Here is an 18,187-nt window from a genome sequence, read left to right as displayed (position 1 = left end):
TAACTTCACTCGCTAGCTACCAAACTGTTCACTTAAGAAGACACTCTTAACACTGTTATTCACCGATACCGGTACCTTGTTTACGAAAAAATTATTCCATCTCTACTTATTACAGTAAAGACGAAATTAATAGTGTTAAAAAGTGACATACTGTAATTACTATAGTTAAAAAGAAAATGCAATGTCGCCAAAAATAATAACCATTGATCCTCAATTTGGCCAATGGAAGGGCCCTCTTTACACTTCTTGTATTCCCTTTGTCCTCCTTGACTTAAACTTGATCTCGTTGGATTCCCCTGGTTCCCCTTCTATTCCTCTTCACATTCACTATATTGTACTTCATTCTCTTATTCCTTCTTGTCTTTCCCTTTCTCTCATCTTCCTCTTTTTTTTCATCGGCTTCACCTCGTTTTAATTATAATTCCCTTGTTCACTTTTTAATCCCCTTGTTCTTGCATTTCATATATTTTACTATAGCCTATATTATAACTTCGTTCTTTTTTTTCTACGCATTTGCCATATTTTCCTGGTCTTGCCTTAATTCTCCTTGAATTTCCCCTTGCTATCATTTTATTCCCATTGTTAATATTATATTTCTCTTGTAATCCTATTATTCTAACTGTTCTCTTTTCATTCGTCTTATTCGCCTTGTATTCCCCTTGTTCTTCTTGTATCCCCTTGTTTTCACCTTTCTCCCTCTGATTTCCTTCGTTCTCCTTTTATTAATCTCATTCTCCTTGCATCCTTTTGTCATTGTATGTCCTTTTCCTCCTTGTATTCTTTTTCTCCATGTCTTCAACTTTCCTCTCCATCTTCGCTTTGTTCTGTTTGTTTTACTTCTCTTCCATTTGTTCTCCTCACATTCCCCTTGTTGTGCTTATATTCACCTTGTCCGCCTTGCATTTCTGTTGTTCTAGTCTTTTCCTTGCTCTCCTTGTTTTCCCCTTTCTTTCCTTGCACTTCTCTTGCTCTTCTTGCATTCCCTCTCGTCTCCTTGTATTCCCTTATTCTCCACGTATTCCATTTTTCTCATATTTCCCTTCTTCCATTCTCCTTTTCTCCTTCAAATACCTATGTCATCCTTGAATTCCCCTTGTTCTCTTTGTCCTGTACTTCGTTGTCTCGATGTATTCCCCTTTCTCTGTTTGTATTCATCTTTTTCTTCTTGTTTTCCACAAGTTTCGTTTGTTGTCAACTTGTTTCCCTTCTACTCTACTTAATCTCCTTGTATTCCCTCCATTCGACTTGTATTCTGATAGATATATTTGAATCGGTCGGAGCTAAAAGGAATAAAGTCAAAATATGAAGTTTTGGGTTATGCAACAATTTGAACAACTGATGTCATGCGCATCGAACGGTGGAAGAAGGAACTAAGACTTTTAAATATTCTTTTGTCTTCTATAACATAAAAATATAATATTTGTGTTATTAGTGGAATATTTTTTGCTTCTCCTGAAAAGTTGTCAAAAGTGACTTAATTCCTTTTAACTCTGATTCATTTGAATCCCGCTTGTTTTCTTTGCATTCTCCTTGTTTCTCTGTCAGACTCGTTGTTTACCTTGCATTTCCCTTGTTTTCCTTGTATTCCCTATGTTATCCAAGCATTCCCCTTTGTTTTATATGCATGCTCCTTATTCTCCTTGTTTTTCTTATATTACAATTGAAGACATTATTACAAAAACAACCCTTGTCAAAATTGCTGTTTTTCAGGAGAACAATGGAAAATAAAAGAATAACACATGTCAGCTATTTCCGTTCAGCTGGTGTTCTATTCTTATGTCTATTGCACTTGACATGGGCCGTTTTTGGAGTCTATAAACATTTGAAATAGTAGCACATGTGTCCTTAACTCAGTTTCATTAAAAATGACTAGTGCTATTTTTGTAATAATGTCTTCAATTGTTCTCCTTGTATTTCCCTTATTTGCTTTTTTTTTTTTTTACTTTCTTTAACCAGATATGCCTCCTATTCTCCACATATTCCCCATTTAATCTATGTATTCCATCTTTCTATATGCATTCACCTTCTCCTTGTATTTCTTTCTTCACTTAGATTTCAACTTGTTCTCGTTGTACTCCACATAATCTCCTTGAATTGCTCGTATTCTCCTGGTATACCCTCTGTTCGACTTGTATTCCATAGTTATCTTTGTATTCCATTTATTTTTCTTGCATTCTCCTTGTTATCTTTGCACTCTCCATGCACTTGTATCTCGGTTTCTCTCCTAGCATTCCAGTCATTCCCTTGTGTTAGCTTTTTTACCCTTGTATACTGCTTGTTTTAATTGTATGCTGATTGTTCATCCTATATTCTCCTGGTATTTATCAGGTTCACCTTGTCTTTTCTCCTTGTATTCTCCCTGTTCTCCTTGTGTTCCCCTTATTCTCCTTGAATGCCCTCTATTCTCTTTGTATCTCATGTGTTTTCCTCGTGTCCCACCTATTCTCCGCATATTCCCTGTATGTTCCTCGTATTTCTCCTGTTCTCCCCATATTCCCCTTGTTCTTTCTGTATTCTTCTTATTCTCCTTGCATGCCCCCTATTGTCCTTGTTATCTCAGGTGTTCTCGTGCCGCCTCTGTCCTCCGCATATCCCCGTATTTTCCTCGTACTTTCCCTGTTCTCTCCACATTCCCCCTGACCTTTTTGTATTTCCCTTACTCTCCTTGCATCCCCCCTGTTCTCCGCATATGGGGGTTATCTATTCTCCATGTATCTCATGTGTTTTCCTCGTGTCCCACCTGTTCGCCGCATATCCCCCGTATTTTCCTCGTATTTCCCCTGTTCTCCCCGTATTCCCCTTGTTCTTTCTGTATTCTTATTCTCCTTGCATCCCCCTATTGTTCTTTTATCTCACGTGTTCTTGTGTCCCCCCCCCCCGTTCTCCGCATATCACTGTATTTTCTCCTTACTTTCCCTGTTCTCCCCATATTCCCCCTGTTCTTTTTGTATTCCCCTTATTCTCCTTACCATCCCCACTTCTCTCCTTGTATCTCACGTGTTCTTGTATCCCCTCTGTTCTCCGCATATCCTCGTATTTCCCTCGTTTTTCCCCCGTTCTTCTCATAATCCCCTTGTTCGTTTCGTATTCCTCTTCTCCTTGAATTCCCATGTTCTCCTTGGATTCCCCATGTTGTCCTTGTATCCTGGTTATTTTATTCTCCTCGTTCTCGTTACGTTGTCCTTGTTATCTTTGTATTCTCCTCGTTTGTTCTCCTTCTCTCTATTCTTCTTGTTCTCGTATTCTTATTGTATTTAATTTGTTCTCTTTTTATGCGTCTTTTTCGCCTTGTATTCGTCTTTATCTCAATTTATTGACCCTAGCACTACTAAGCTTCGATCTGTCACGTGGATGGCTAAGGGGGGGCAAAAATTGCCCACGCTTTGTTTTGATTTTTTAATAGACTAAGAATTACTTTACTATGTTACTACACGATTTTCTATATCAGGAACATTAAAAAAAAGACACACATATAAGTATTTATGAAAATAGTCTTATAAAAACGTATATTTCTCACATAGGCTAATGCTTTGGATATTTAAACTTCAGACTTTTCTGTACTAAGTAATGAACAAAACATTATTTTAATATTTAGCCTATTACACAATTGTCTATATCAGGAACATTCTAAAAGACACATACAGTATATGAGTTTTTGAAAATAGTCTTATAAAAACGTATATTTCTCATATAGGCTAATGCTTTGACTTTTTAAACTTCAGGCTTTTCTGTACTAAGTAATCAACAAAACTATTGTAGACCACAAATAACAAAACTAAAAATCAAAGTCACAAATTGCTCAATTGTCAATAGCTTTTTTTTCACTCACTTTCACTTTCATTTTCACAATTGGTGCATATGATTGTTTCTGCAGAATGAGTGGAACAAACATATTTACAGCACCTGCAGCAAACTATAGACACTTTTGTCATTTTGTCTTTTTCCCTTTTAGAGCTTTTTGTCTTCAAGCAGAGATGACATCTTGCCCGTGAATACGATGCACCAGAAGGAACAACTACACTAGTACTGAGAAGCGTTTTCCCTAGAACACTTTCTATTGCAGAGATGATAGGCTTTTGCAAACCTATAATATTCTTGGCTCTCTCTTCCACAACTGGCCTAACTAGTTGTTGGCGCAACTCTAGCATATAGAGCCTTCTTACATTATGCTTCTTCTTATTCCAGTCGGGGTTGTTTTTCATGAAAATTGTTCCACCATTGAGACATGCATTATCTATCAAGGTGAAAAATATAGATAGTGGCCACCTTCTAGTCCCCCGCTTCACAGAGTGATGTCGCGTCATTTGATCAATGCTGTCTATACCTCCTTTTGTTTCATTATAGTAGAGATTAACATCTATTTTCTTTTTCTCTATCGACTCATCCACTTTTCTATCATTATGTTGTGTGGATAGAAGTAGGAGATTCTTAGTGGGCTTGAGTCTGGTGATGTATGAAACCAAGGTAACTGGTGCCTTGCCTGTTTTCGGGTCTGTGAATAAGAATCTAGAGGAATATAGCTCTCGACCCTGCGTCTTCTTCAGCTCTTCCGGTATGTGCTTTCTGTTACTCTTCAAGTCCCCACCAAAGTCAGCTTGTCATTATTGTAAAGTTCCTCCGCTAGCTCGATGGATGTATAATAACGATCTGTTGTTACATTTCTTCCGGTTCCTTCCAGCGGCTTCACTAGGCATCTAACAACTGTCTTTGCACTCCGTTCCTCGGCGGGTCGCTCGTCCTTTCCTGCATAGACCTCCATTTTCAGAATGTACCGGGTGTGTGCATCCAATAACATCCTAATCAATATGCCATATTTGCCTGGCTTGTCTTTCATAAAGACTTTAAATGGACATCTTCCTCGAAAGAGCGAGAGCATTTCGTCGATTGTTAGATGTGCACTAGGTATGTAGTATTTTATAAACAATTCGTCAATTTTATAGAAAACTTCACGAATGGGGCAAAACTTATCTTGCTTTTGTCTTTCAGTTCTTGTTTGCTTATCATCAAATCTAATCAAGGACAGAAGTTCTCCAAATCGAATACGACTCATTGTAGCTGTGTAGATGTTCTTGCCCAGTACTTTTCCCCATAAATCATCAATTGGCAGTTCACTGTCATTATTTGCACCCATGAGTATCAAAATACCAATGAAGGCATATAATTCTTCTGTGTTTGTAAGTTTTAGATTCCTAATACTAGCTTCTTCGTTAGTATGATGCACAATAATGTTCACTATTTCAGGAGTTATAAACTTTTTGAAAGATTCTGACGCATTAGAGGTCAAACCTTCATTTGTCAAACCTTCATGGAAACTCACTATATTCTGTACTGACCTGCGGACTTGTCTTGGAGGTGCAGTAGTATATTCCCTACCACTTCTTGCTATAACAGCGATGTTAGAAGTACAAGCGTGCTGCTGATCAGGGGATGAACTTCGCGAACTTGAGTCACTTTCAATTTCTCTGTGATATTCAGTGTCATTGTCGTATGTCACAACATTATCACCTTCTTCTGGATCACTTGCATCATCTATATTATCTTCATTTGCCATAGCTGTCACCTCTTTTTCTGTGAGAAAACTCCGAGACATTTTGGCACTCTGATTATTACTAGACATTTCACACAACTAATTTCCAACTGTTCCAGTTTGAATAACAAGACAGTTATTACTTTAAAAGCAACAATGACAACATAATTTGAATTAAATTTGTATATCCAGTGGTACTAACAATCAAACAATGTATAATAATCTGATTATTGATCAATATTTTCAGACAGAAAAATTGTCACACCCATGTCTAAGGGGGGGCAAAAATTGCCCGCACTATAAATGAAGATGGTAGGCAGATTTAAATAAATCATAAAAATTATAAGTCCATGTCATTATATACTTGAGATATTAATCTACAACTACCTACAATCTTGTTTCTTCAGATCAACAATTACATATTCTACACAAATAAAACAAATAGTGCGGGCAATTTTTGCCCCCCCCCCCTTAGCAGTGCTAGGGTTAACCTTGTTGTCCCTGTGTTCCTCTTATTCTCCTTAACCAACCAAGCTCAACCATGGCCAGGAGTGTTTTATGGAGGGAAGTAGCTAGTCTACCTGGTTCACCTCACGCTCTCCGACTTGAACAGTTACCATCTGTCATATGTTAGCTAATCTCACCAACTGGGCTTCCTTAGCTGCCGCCCAACCATGGTCAGGGATGTTTTACGAAGGGAAGTAGTTAATCTGCCTCAACATCTTCAGCCAGCATAATCGAAGCTAGTACGTCAATATGTAAACATAAATATTGATGGCATGAAACTGAACGAAAGAGGGAATACATAAGATGAAATGAGAGTATCCTTCTGTTTTCCGAATATCACCAGAAACACATTTAGGAAGCCACAAACCGGCACTTTATAAACCAAAGAATTCATAAACTCATATACATTAATGAGTTGGGTTCGGATTTACTTGATCTAAGAACTGTGAAGTTTGGAATTATGCCCTAAATACCAAAATATAACATAAAACTTGAAAACATGAGGTAAACCAAATTAAATATTGCCCAAAATCACTTATAAAACTAGTTATTCGCCGTTCCAGAGAATTATTGCATTAACTCTTTGCATTGGCCGTGGTAGTCTGTTCAGCCTATTGAAATTGTAGAATGGTTGATAGAGGAATGAAAAATGTCAGAAGTCTTCATCCTGCGTGAAAAGTTATTTTACAACTATGTTAACGGGGTCATTGACTTATGAATTACTTCTTGGCAACAGCTGAGTTGCAAACTGTTAAGTGTCACATGTTTGGGAGTGATGAAGAGGTTAAAGATGAGACCAGTTAACAAAAATTTGGCCATTTCTAACATTATTTTGTACTTTTTGTCTTTTGTCAACTGGCAAAACCAGATACCTTCAAACTTCATTTAACCGCAATACATAGGCCCTATTTCTAAGGATGCATATCCAATAATATATTATGATACAAGCGTGACAAGTGCATTATAACAGAATCGAGGTAAGTTAGAGAAGACGAGACTAAGTCGAGTCTTTTCTATTTCCGAGATTCTGTTATGCACTTATCACATATTGTACACTATTTTTTGCCAATCTTAATAAAAATAAATTATTATTAATCATTTTTAATTTAAATAAGTAGTTTGTTTTTGGATGCTAATATTTACATGTGTGATCGCCGTTTGTTTGTTATTTGTCAATAAGTGTCATTCATTTGTTATTATTCGAAGATTGTGAAAATGTTGTAATGAAATAAAGTATAGAAAGTTTAGTTTTGTCCTCAAAGACAAAATTAATCATACATAAATATAAACAAATAGCATATAGAAAATATTTGTAGGTGACACATTAATTATACATCAGTGTAAATAAATTGCATATCGGTATCTGGTTAATGCTTGAGTATGTATTTCACTCAACAACCGGATGGACTCTGCAACCGGAAATCATCAGAAATGGTTTTCACGCTTGTGTCGTATCTACATTAATTCCTATGTTCTTACAAATCTCTGCTTGAATAAATTAATTACAACATACAGGTATAATAAGACATTTAGTTATTTCCTCAAAGCACATAGCGATGTGTGATACTGATAGTTCGTTACTTCTAAGTAAATGAATGAAAGTTAATTTGATTTATTTACTTACCGTGCGTGTATTCTAAGTTTAATTTATAAGACCTACCAACAACATGAGTAAAGTTGTTAGAAAACACGATGACCAAAAAATAAATAACTAAACGAAAACAAAATCTCTTGCGTTTATTGGCTCAAAACATGTTAATAATAGAGGCAGAACTATTAAAAGTATTGTAATATGACCAAAAACATTTTTGGTTAATTATGACAATGATGTGTTTGTGTGTCTAATGCCTACCCATTTCACTTACGTGATTCCGGTTCCTCATATTGCGGATAGCTGGCTGTACTGTGACCCATTTTCAATTTGTACACCACTTTGGCAGGCCACACTGTACATTTTGAGTACCCTGTGAAGAGTTAGTCGTGTACTAGAGTGAGTGTATGTGTAAGTGTTCGTGTAAATGTAGTATAGGGAATGGGTGAGGAAGGGAGAAGGGGAAACCCGGTGCCAACACGTGGTCTACTCCTGTCCAATGGCGCCAGGCTTAATGTCCCCTTCCGACACACGAATCACTATCAACATTGACATATCGATGGCCCAGAACCAGACTTTTCCAAGTCCATTTTACTATTTTTTTTTTTTTTCAGAAGAGCTATTTTAAGATCCTGACATTCAAAACTTCATGAAACAATTTGGAATAGCTTCATAGCAACCTTATGGAGAGGAATATTTACAATTTTGTTCGATTCATATATGCAGACAAAAACTGGAACACAATGAAACACAGATTTCTTTCTTATGAAAAGTTGGACTTAGAACAGTCTGGTTCTCAGCCATCGATATGCCTTCTCTTCATATGCACTGCTGAGATATTTGGGATTTAACCCAGGCATATTGGTGCACAATTTAGTGATTAGAAGTTGTGCACCACCATCTCTCCTAGTCCCAAGGTAGAAATTTTACATGAAAATCTCTGACCCCACCAGGAACCGAATCCGGGCCGGCTAGTCTGGAGGCAGACACGCTACCACAGAGCTAACACGCCGGACATTTTTGACAATGATAAAATAGTAAAAAAAAAAATACATTTATATGACCAATAATAACTGTGTTTAAAAATGCTAGAAATGTGTTTAATATAACTTAGGTTTGTAAAAATAGATCAGGATAAAATATGACACGTCACAGAAACCAGAGCCCTAGTAATAAGGAAGGAATGGATGTTGATGACCTAGAAATAACTGAAAAATGACCAAAAATATCTTAAATTTACTTCAAAAATCCCCAAAAGTGTAAATTAATTATCTTGAAAGTTAATAAATTAAAGGCAAGGGACTGTATATAGGCAAATAATAAACACAAGAGAGAATGATTCTGAAAAGAAATTAATATTACTCCCTTGTTTCTATTTTCTCGTATTAAAAAAATTCTCAATTAATACAAATTCATGTATGACCATGGCTGTATTGCAACACAGAATAACATGATGTTTAAACCATAAAACTAACATAGGATGATTCACAATAATTTACTGTCACTTATGGAGCTTATTTCCAAAGACATTCGGAGCAAAAAATGTCATATAAACATGTCTCCTAATCTCATTCAGAGTTGCATTAAATTGAACCTTTTAGTAAAATTCCTTTTTGTTTAGTTTTAAGGGTAAAAAAATATTACAAGTAGAGAATGAACTATTTAGAAGTATCATTTCTTTAATTGGCTAGTGTTCTGAAGCTAAAAATGTGTTGTTAATTGCTTTGTACAGATTTTGTTTTTTAATTTTTAACTAAAAATTACATAATTCTTACGAACTTATCAAAAAATGTTACAAATTATACAACTTTAGGAACTTGATTCTTTACAGTTTAATTATGCATCCTAATGTACAGTTTTCAAGAATTTACAAGAGTGGCGTGATTTTAACTTGATTCTTTACAGTTTAATAATTATGCATCCTAATGTACAGTCTCCAAGAATTTACAAGAGCTGTGTGATCTGTAACAATTGTTTTTTTTGCAATTCATTTTTATAGTTTTCAGAGAACTCTGTATTGTATATTAAAAGTATTTATTTCAGTCACTGACTTCACAGCATATGTTTAAGGTGTTAATCCTTTGCATTACATGTTTAAAAGACGTATGAACGTTTTCGTTGGACTACGCCAACATCATCAGATACGACATACATTTCAGCAATATCAATCATCTCTACAAATACAAAACATATTTAGTGACATGCAAAATAAAACATACTAAAAACCAACATAGTTATGACACACATTGACATTCTTGTATGACTGCCCTTATTGTCAATTAATTAAAATACACATGTAAGTTGCAAAATATATATGTTTGCAAGTCTTCACACATGGAATAATGAAGTAACATGATATAAAAGGAATAAAAATAATAAAATATAAAATTAAGGTAATTATGTATTATGAGTGTGAAGAGTTGCAAATTACAGTATTTAATTACATTTATTGTATTCATATTTCTGTTTCCCAATAATGCACATATTTCAACCATTCAGAACGTATGTATCATAGTGTGTGTCTTGTGATTTGTCTTGAATGTTTTTCAAATTAATATGGTTGTCTTACAAATGCCAATATATTATAAGTTGGGTTGTTTAATGTTGATAATCAGGGGCGGCTTTCGAAGGGGGGCTGTGGAGCTGCAGCACCCCCAGACATTTGTGGCTCTTGTCTCGTTTTATGTTGTCAAATACATTTATTATACAGTCTCTATTTAGCAGCTGGAATTTTTAAAAAAATTTCGCTCTCATTGACGTGCACGCAATCGTTAGTGAAGTCACTTCCTCCCCTGGTGCTGCCAGAGCGAAACCAGGGACAAGGACTATACGGTAAAGCCACTTCCTCCCCTGGAGCTGCCAGTCTCATCTCGGAAGGTTTGCGCATTAGTTTTAACCCTCCCCTTGCTAGCCCCTTGCCATGAATCCAGAGTTTCCAAGCTCTGCAAAATTTGCAGCAGTTTCTCAGTAGCGTGCAGTTTCAGTCTATTCAGTTCAGTACCTTAACAATTCAGGAGAAATGTGAAATTAAGTGCCCATCAGTTGAATCTCAGAATGGAAAGAGCCTCTAAACAAAATACCCTACAAAGCTCGCATATTTTTTGCTAATGTATCCAGTATCCCTCCTTTCTTCTCCCGATCTCCACACAGTCTATATTAAATTAATGTGTTTGAAAGACAATTCCATCAGCTGGGGCAACAAAATGGAGTTTTAAATAAGAACAGTAAATGTTGTTCATGAGAAGAAGGAGCCATTGCTAGAATGTTTTCAAACCGAAATGGAATCTGAAACTCTAACAATATCAATAAATGAGGCAAGCGCCCTGGTGCGTACTCCTGAAGATCCTGAATTCAATTTCTGGCTCAGTTTTTTTTTTTTTTTCATTTATTGATGTATCATGTAGCTATATTATACAATCAACTACAACATCGCCAGTCAGATATTTCTAAGGTTCAAATCTGCATATAAAAAATTAAATTATGGTTTATTTAACGACACTCGCAACTGCAGAGGTTATATCAGCATCGCCAGTGTGGCGGAATTTTGTCCCGCAGGATTCTTTTAATTGCCAATAAATCTACTGACATGAGCCTATCTCATTTAAACACACTTAAATGCCATCGACCTGGGCCGGGATCGAATCCGCAACCAACTATGCTACCGAGGTCGACTCTGCATATCAAGCTTTGTTAATGCCATACAGACAATACGGAACAGTTCACATTTGAGCAGCAAGATCTGTGATAATGAAAACCCTAAAAAGTGTCGTAAGGTCGAAGGGATTCAGACAAGGGTTGCGGCAGCCAAGGAAGTGTGTGACCTCATTATCACACAAGCTAACACCCGATTCCAGTTCATAGATCATCTGATATTATTTTCTCTTCTGTGTCAAGAAAAATTGAATGCTACAAAAGCTTATTTCTTGAAAATAACCTAAATGTGTGAAGCTTTTCCTAATGCTCGATAAAGACAAACTAAAAACGAAACTCACTGTGTTGTATCAGAAACAAGAATTCCAGAAATATCAGTGGCGCAGTCAAGCTCTTGCAGTTTCTTCTATCTGAGAACTTGCAGGTCTCATTTTCAGAAGTTGTGAAACTACTACGCATAGCTATCACTAAATTCAATCCGTCCAAAACAGTTGCAATGCTTGTCACTAGGAAAAGGAAATTCGATACCCCTAAAATTCAAATGAATGGGCAAAACATAACACTCGTTAAGGAAATAACTTACCTAGGTGTGAAACTGGACAGCAAACTCACTTTCTGAGCACATCTTAGTCACTTGGAAATGAAGATCAACGAATTGTATAGAGGCCTTACTATGGCAACGCAACCTACCTGGGGATTAAACTCTGAAATTCTGAAAGTAATTTATCGGGGGGTGGTTGAACCGATCGTATTATACTGTGCATGCGCCTTTGAAGGAATTTTCCACAAGAAATGGGCGCAACGTAAACTTCGTCAGATTCAAAGAGGCTCCATGCTGCGCATCTCTCGTGCTTACCGTACGATTTCTACTGAAGCCGCTCAAGTTATAGCTGGAATTGAACCACTACATCTGTCAGGAATCAGCAGAGTAACTGTAACTAATATTCAGAAATCCTGAGGAAATCCAGAAGAGTTCCAGGACATTGAAATAGAAAGACTAGCGGCTTTGTCAGCCGCTGGTCACCCAGCAGTCTTTACAAACTGTGTCAACATCACACAGTGTATGCTACGACATGAGTGTTTCATTTTCACAGGTGGTTCTCGTATGTTTATCAACGAGAATGGGGTGGCCGTCGGCAGTGCTTTCGTCTGTTTCGAAAGTGAACAAGAAACCCATTATCAACAGTTTAAACTTAACAAGTGTTGTACAGTTTTCCAAGCTGAAATGCTTGCAGTTGATAAAGCTGTTGAGTGGTGTATCAGCAAAGACTACAGTGCACTTATTTTCAGTGATTCGCAGGCAACTTTGAACTGTATTAGGGACAAATATAATATGCATATGATTGGCATAAATGTCAGACGCAATATTTCAAAATCCAGCAAACATATTTGTTTAAACTGGGTTCGAGGGCACTCGGGTATCTTAGGGAATGAAAGGGCAGACCAGCTAGCCAAGCTTGCTTGTTCCATGAATGCCGTAGACAATTACCATAAAATTCCTGTCAGTTTCATAAAACATAAATTAAGGGAACACATGTTAGCAGGCTGGGATGTACAATGGCAAGGAAGTAATAACGGCTCTCTAACTAGGGACTTATTCTTTCCTACAATAATCTCTAGGTTAAACTGTAAACACATGATACCCAGTTTCGTGCTTATGCAATTCATTTCAGGCCATGGAAAATTTAAAACATATTTTAAACGGTTCAAAATCAATAATGTAAATGAATCCATGTGTAAATGCGAGGAAAGCGACCAGACTGTTCATCATCTCCTATTTGATTGCCCAATTTTCGAAAGAACTCGCCTGTTATTACTGTCACATGTCATCTCGTGTTCTGGCCAATTTGAAAAAACCCTGTGTTTTATGTTTAAAAGGAAATGCTGTTCAAGAGAATTTCAGAAATTCATATTACATATTCACAATTCACTATAAATAGCTAGTTTATGTGTTTCTGCCATAGTAAGAGAAGTTGTAGTTAATGAAATTAGAAAGGATATATGAATGTGTTAATTTTTTTTCTATATATTCAGGGTCTATTTTTTTTTATCATTAATATAACATGCAACAGAGCAAAACAGGCTGCAATAAAAGGAAATACTATTACTATTAATAATAATAGTAATAATAATAATAATAGCTATAATATCACTGTTTCATATCATATATGTTTTATGTAATTTTCCTTTTATTTGTCTTTTCTGTGTATTGTATATAATATGTCTATGTCTTATGTTTGAACATGCACTAGTATGTCATGTCTATTTCATGTCATTTTATGGCATATACGTCCTTAAAAGTAATAGGCCTATGTACATTTCTACGAAATGCTCACTTTTTTTTTATATCCTGGGAAAGTACGGTATGTAATATGTTAATATGTCTGCATTTCATATATTGTGTATCTATTTCTGTATATTATATCTATTTTATCTTATATCTTTGTCTTTGTATAATATAAGGGAGCCTGGGGAGGTTTGACCCATTATTTTTATTTTATTTTTATTTCCAAAAATAAATTTCCTTAGAGGTGATGAAAACATACCATTAGATAGACTAAGATCTCAGACATATATGGTAAATTACAGAACAGCCTATTCTTAATGTATTAAATTTCATATATGTTTTTTAATTATACTACTTTCTGGGTCAAACCTCCCCGCATAAGGGAGGTTTGGCCCACATGTTGGGAGGTTTGACCCAAGCCTACAAAACAGTACAAGTCTGCAATATTTAAATAAATTAGGAACATGAATACAAAGAACACTATTTCTAACAAAAGTACCAAACACAAATATTATAAAAATATAGAAAATAGTGAAAGTTCCACTGAGAAATAGCACTGTTTTCACTTAACGCACATTTAAATTAATAAATCTCACTGAGAACCTAAGTTTTGAAGACATTCTTTCAGTTACATCTTGAAAAACTGGTTTTGGAAGAATTTTCATATCTTCAAATGGCACATAACTAGTGTCTTCAACATCAGGATACACAAAGCAGTCTGACCCGAATCGGTAGCGCCGCATGAATTTCACTTTACACTCATATTCTCTGATCTGTATAACTTTTCCAACATAATGGCATGCTGTCGACTTGGTGCAGAACTTAACCAAGACGAAATCACCACTTTTAGCAGACATCACTCCCCAATCTTCATTATTCACCTCCTCGCAGTCGTCATCATCAGTTATATTTTCAGAAGCCTCGTCCTCATCAGCCGTAGGAGTAAAGTGAGATTCTCTTCTCTTTTTCCTCTCCTTTTCAATTGATACAGAGTCCTCACAGTCATTAGGAAATATTTTCCTAATAGTTTTGGAAGGAAGGGTAGCCTGATTTCTCTTCCTATTGACGCGTTCTTCGTACTCTTTCTCAATAGCTGCTTTGACAGGTGTGTCTGTCAACACACGACTAACAACCCTTTTGCGGCCATTTTTACTTTTCTTTGGACCAGCTTTCGGGAAAGGTCTTACTTGTTCTGGTGAAATTCCACTACAACTTGGCTGGGTAATCAGTGTTGGATGGGGTTCTTTGCTTATGGCTGCTGCATCTTCACTGGCAGGACTTGGTCGATAAGTTACATATGAGCTCATAAAATCAGTAGAATTGAAAATAGTGGAATCAAATGGCCAGATCCCAGTGCATTTAAAGCCACTGATTATATTGGCAGGAGTGAAAGAAACAGGAAATGCATTTCCAACAAATTTTGGGATCTGGTAGATAGTTGCAGTCTCTCCTGGATGAGTGGTCATGAAGTCATCAATAGCTTGATTGTAAACAGTTTTGAAGGGCCCAAATACAGTTCTATCAAGTGGTTGAGTTTTATGGCTTGTGTGGGGTGGCAATGTTATTAGTGTGATACCATTGTCCTTAGCGATCTGAAGTGTCTGTGGTGTTACGTGAGATTCATGGTTGTCTAAGATGACAAGCACAGGACGTTCTTTAGAGCACTTTGTGTGTTTGATAAAGTGTTCCCAGTAATGAACAAAGGTCTCTCCAGTCATCCACCCACTTGGACTAACACCAGCACAAGAACCCACAGGAGCACCATCAATCATTTTATCATTTAATCTCTGTCTTGGATAGACAAAGAATGGTGGAACAGCATTTCCTGTTGCACTTACTGCACAGCAAAGTGTAACAAGTGTCCCCCTCTCAGTGGATGTCATTTTTGAGACCTGTTTTTCCCCTTTTGGTGCAATTACCTTGCCAGGTTTCTGTACATTTGTTACCCCAGTTTCATCCAGATTGTAAATTGATTCTGGGCCAAATTTATTGGTGTGATACACAGAACGAAGATTCTGGAAGAACTCGCCTACACTTGTTGGGTTAAAGGCTGTCCCTCTCCCTAGACTTTTTCCCTGGGGATTCCGCAGTGACAGTCTTGGGTGACGATGCATGAATCCTCTCTCCCAATCATAACTGGCTTGATTGTTTCTCTTCCAATTATCACCGATTGGTTTACCTCTAGCGACTGCATATTCATAAGCAAATCTTCGCAACTCTTTAGGAGTAAGACCATAATTCAACCTAGCTGCTGTTAGAAGGTACTTTTCTAAATCATTTTCCTCTTCTGAACTAAAAATCTGAGAGCTGTTGTGGTCTGCCTTGAAAGCTGTTTCATTTCCTTCCTTTACTTTAGTAACATACCTCCCTAAAGTCTTCCTATCAACTTCATATTCAACTGCAGCTGCTCGAATGCTCACATTATCATCGAGGACACGCTTTACAGCAGCTTTCATTACTCCTGGATCTACTTTCTTCCTTGGATTTTCAGTAGGTTTCCACTTGAAAGGCATCCTATTAAGAAATAAAAAAAATGTTATGAAATCACACACCATAACATGGGTCACACCTCCCTGCAATTTTGGGTCAAACCTCCCTCATGGGACTTTTTGTATATACTAAAATATTTATATACTTAATAATAAAGAAAACTACACAATAAATATATGAAATTGAACCTAAAAGGATGTAGAATCAAATGTAACTATCACTATTACCATTAAGATTGCAATTACTTACTTGGATTCTTATAAACAAGAGCATCAAACCAACATCAGCAAGCAACAAATCAAACAGGAAGTAGAATCTCAGCTGTTCTTGGTTTCACTGCCTTGATGAGCATAAATATTACCTCTGACATTAAAAGCAAAGAGAACCATGACAAATAGCAGAGATAAAAATGGCGGGATTTCAAATTATAGAGATGGGTCAAACCTCCCCTATGGTCAAACCTCCCCAGTCTCCCTTAAATATGATTTTTATTGTCATACACATTTAATGTAATATGTGTATTTTATGATATAATTATGTATACATTTTATGTAAATATTTGTACAAGGCTAAAATATGTATGATTTAATTACAGCCCTAATATACCTAAGGGTAAAATAGGGTTGTATAAACTTGGAAATTCAATAAATAATAATAATATTAATGACAACTTCAGAACCAGAACGTTGCTTTTCGTGTTTGAAGAGAGTAAAATCCTATCTTAGAAATACGATGAGAGAAGAGAGACTGACCGCATTAGCTATGTTTTCCAGTGTAAAGATTATCTTAAACGACATATCGGATTTTAATAAGAAGATGATTCAAAAGTTTGCAACCTACAAGACAAGGTGCATGGAACTAATCTTTAAATAATGTAAGTTTCTTGGTTTATTTTTGTATGCAGTCCCCCTTAATTAAATACCCACGAGCCGCCACTGTTGACAGTAATGTATATTTAATTTGACGATAATGCTGTTCATCCAATCTGGAAATAATTGCAATCAGTGAGTTGATGACCCAATTTTGAACAATTTTAAAAGTTTAATTTATGTACTATGTTAAATGGATAGAAACTTACATGGCAATATTTGGTCGATATCCAATACTGTAATCGTAATAAACTATATTATAAGGCGCAAGTCAGGTGTCAGAATTAACTGAAAAAGATCAAATATTAAATAAATCACTATTAATAATGTTGATGAAGCAAGTTATTTGACTAGTATCATATCAATTTAAATAAAGGTCAAAATTCGATGCTGTTATTGTGGGTAATGGAATGCTTACGAAAATGAAATAGTTGTGTGCGATTATTATATACTGGTAGCAAACTTAAAATTGTAATTTAGTTGAGTGAATGCATAAATCGAATTTTATTATCCAAATCAGCATAAAAAATATCTATATAAACTTACTTAGTGTAGACATGCCTTCTTTAGATGTTGGTTGTGTGATGGTTGCGTGAGGACTGTGTAACGACTACCTTAGTTTTATATTTTATTATTTATATTCCTTTTATATTATGTTACTTCATTATTCCATGTGTGAAGACTTCCAAACATATATATTTTGCAACTTACACGTATATTTTAATTAATTGACAATAAGGGCAGTAATACAAGAATGTCAATGCATATCATAACCATGTTGGTTTTTAGTATGTTTTATTTTGCATGTCACTAAATATGTTTTGTATTTGTAGAGATGATTGATATTGCTGAAATGTACGTTGTATCTGATGATGTTGACGTAGTCCAACGAAAATGTTCATACGTCTTTTAAACATGAAATGCAAAGGTTTAACACCTTAAACATATGCTGTGAAGTCAGTGACTGAAATAAATACTTTTAATTTTGTAAATTTTATTTCAACTCAACAATAGGATTTTATTCTTCCAACAATAATTCCTTTCTACAATTCACCTTAAACGCTCGCGTCAACAATAGAATTTTCACTCAACACAGTATTCGTTATAGCACTCCACTGACGGCAATGACAATTTACTTGGACTATTACGAACAACAATGAACTGTTAATCTTAACTAATATTTACAAAGCACTATTTACAAATCAGAACTATCAGTTCTCAGTTCACAGTTCTTCTAGCTCAGTCACTCGAGTTCACAGTATCTC

The 18,187-nt window shown here is 35.9% G+C and overlaps 1 protein-coding gene and 1 long non-coding RNA gene across 2 annotated transcripts in view; one reads left to right on the top strand and one right to left on the bottom strand.

Annotated features, from left to right (window-relative positions):
• Positions 1-18,187, top strand: part of LOC138701428 (zinc finger protein ZFP2-like) — a 202,605-nt gene that overhangs the window by 167,060 nt on the left and 17,358 nt on the right. The window lies entirely within an intron of this gene.
• LOC138701427 (uncharacterized) lies at positions 15,646-16,521 on the bottom strand. Its single transcript, XR_011332556.1, has 2 exons — positions 16,303-16,521; positions 15,646-16,077 (listed from the first exon to the last, which is right to left on the bottom strand). It is a non-coding gene; the product is annotated as an uncharacterized lncRNA (long non-coding RNA).

This window comes from Periplaneta americana, chromosome 6, assembly GCF_040183065.1.
Source record: "Periplaneta americana isolate PAMFEO1 chromosome 6, P.americana_PAMFEO1_priV1, whole genome shotgun sequence".
In the NCBI taxonomy this organism is placed as follows: Eukaryota; Metazoa; Arthropoda; class Insecta; order Blattodea; family Blattidae; genus Periplaneta; species Periplaneta americana.
The sequence above is the reverse complement of the archived record's forward strand: the minus strand, read 5'-3'. Positions and strand labels throughout refer to the sequence as shown.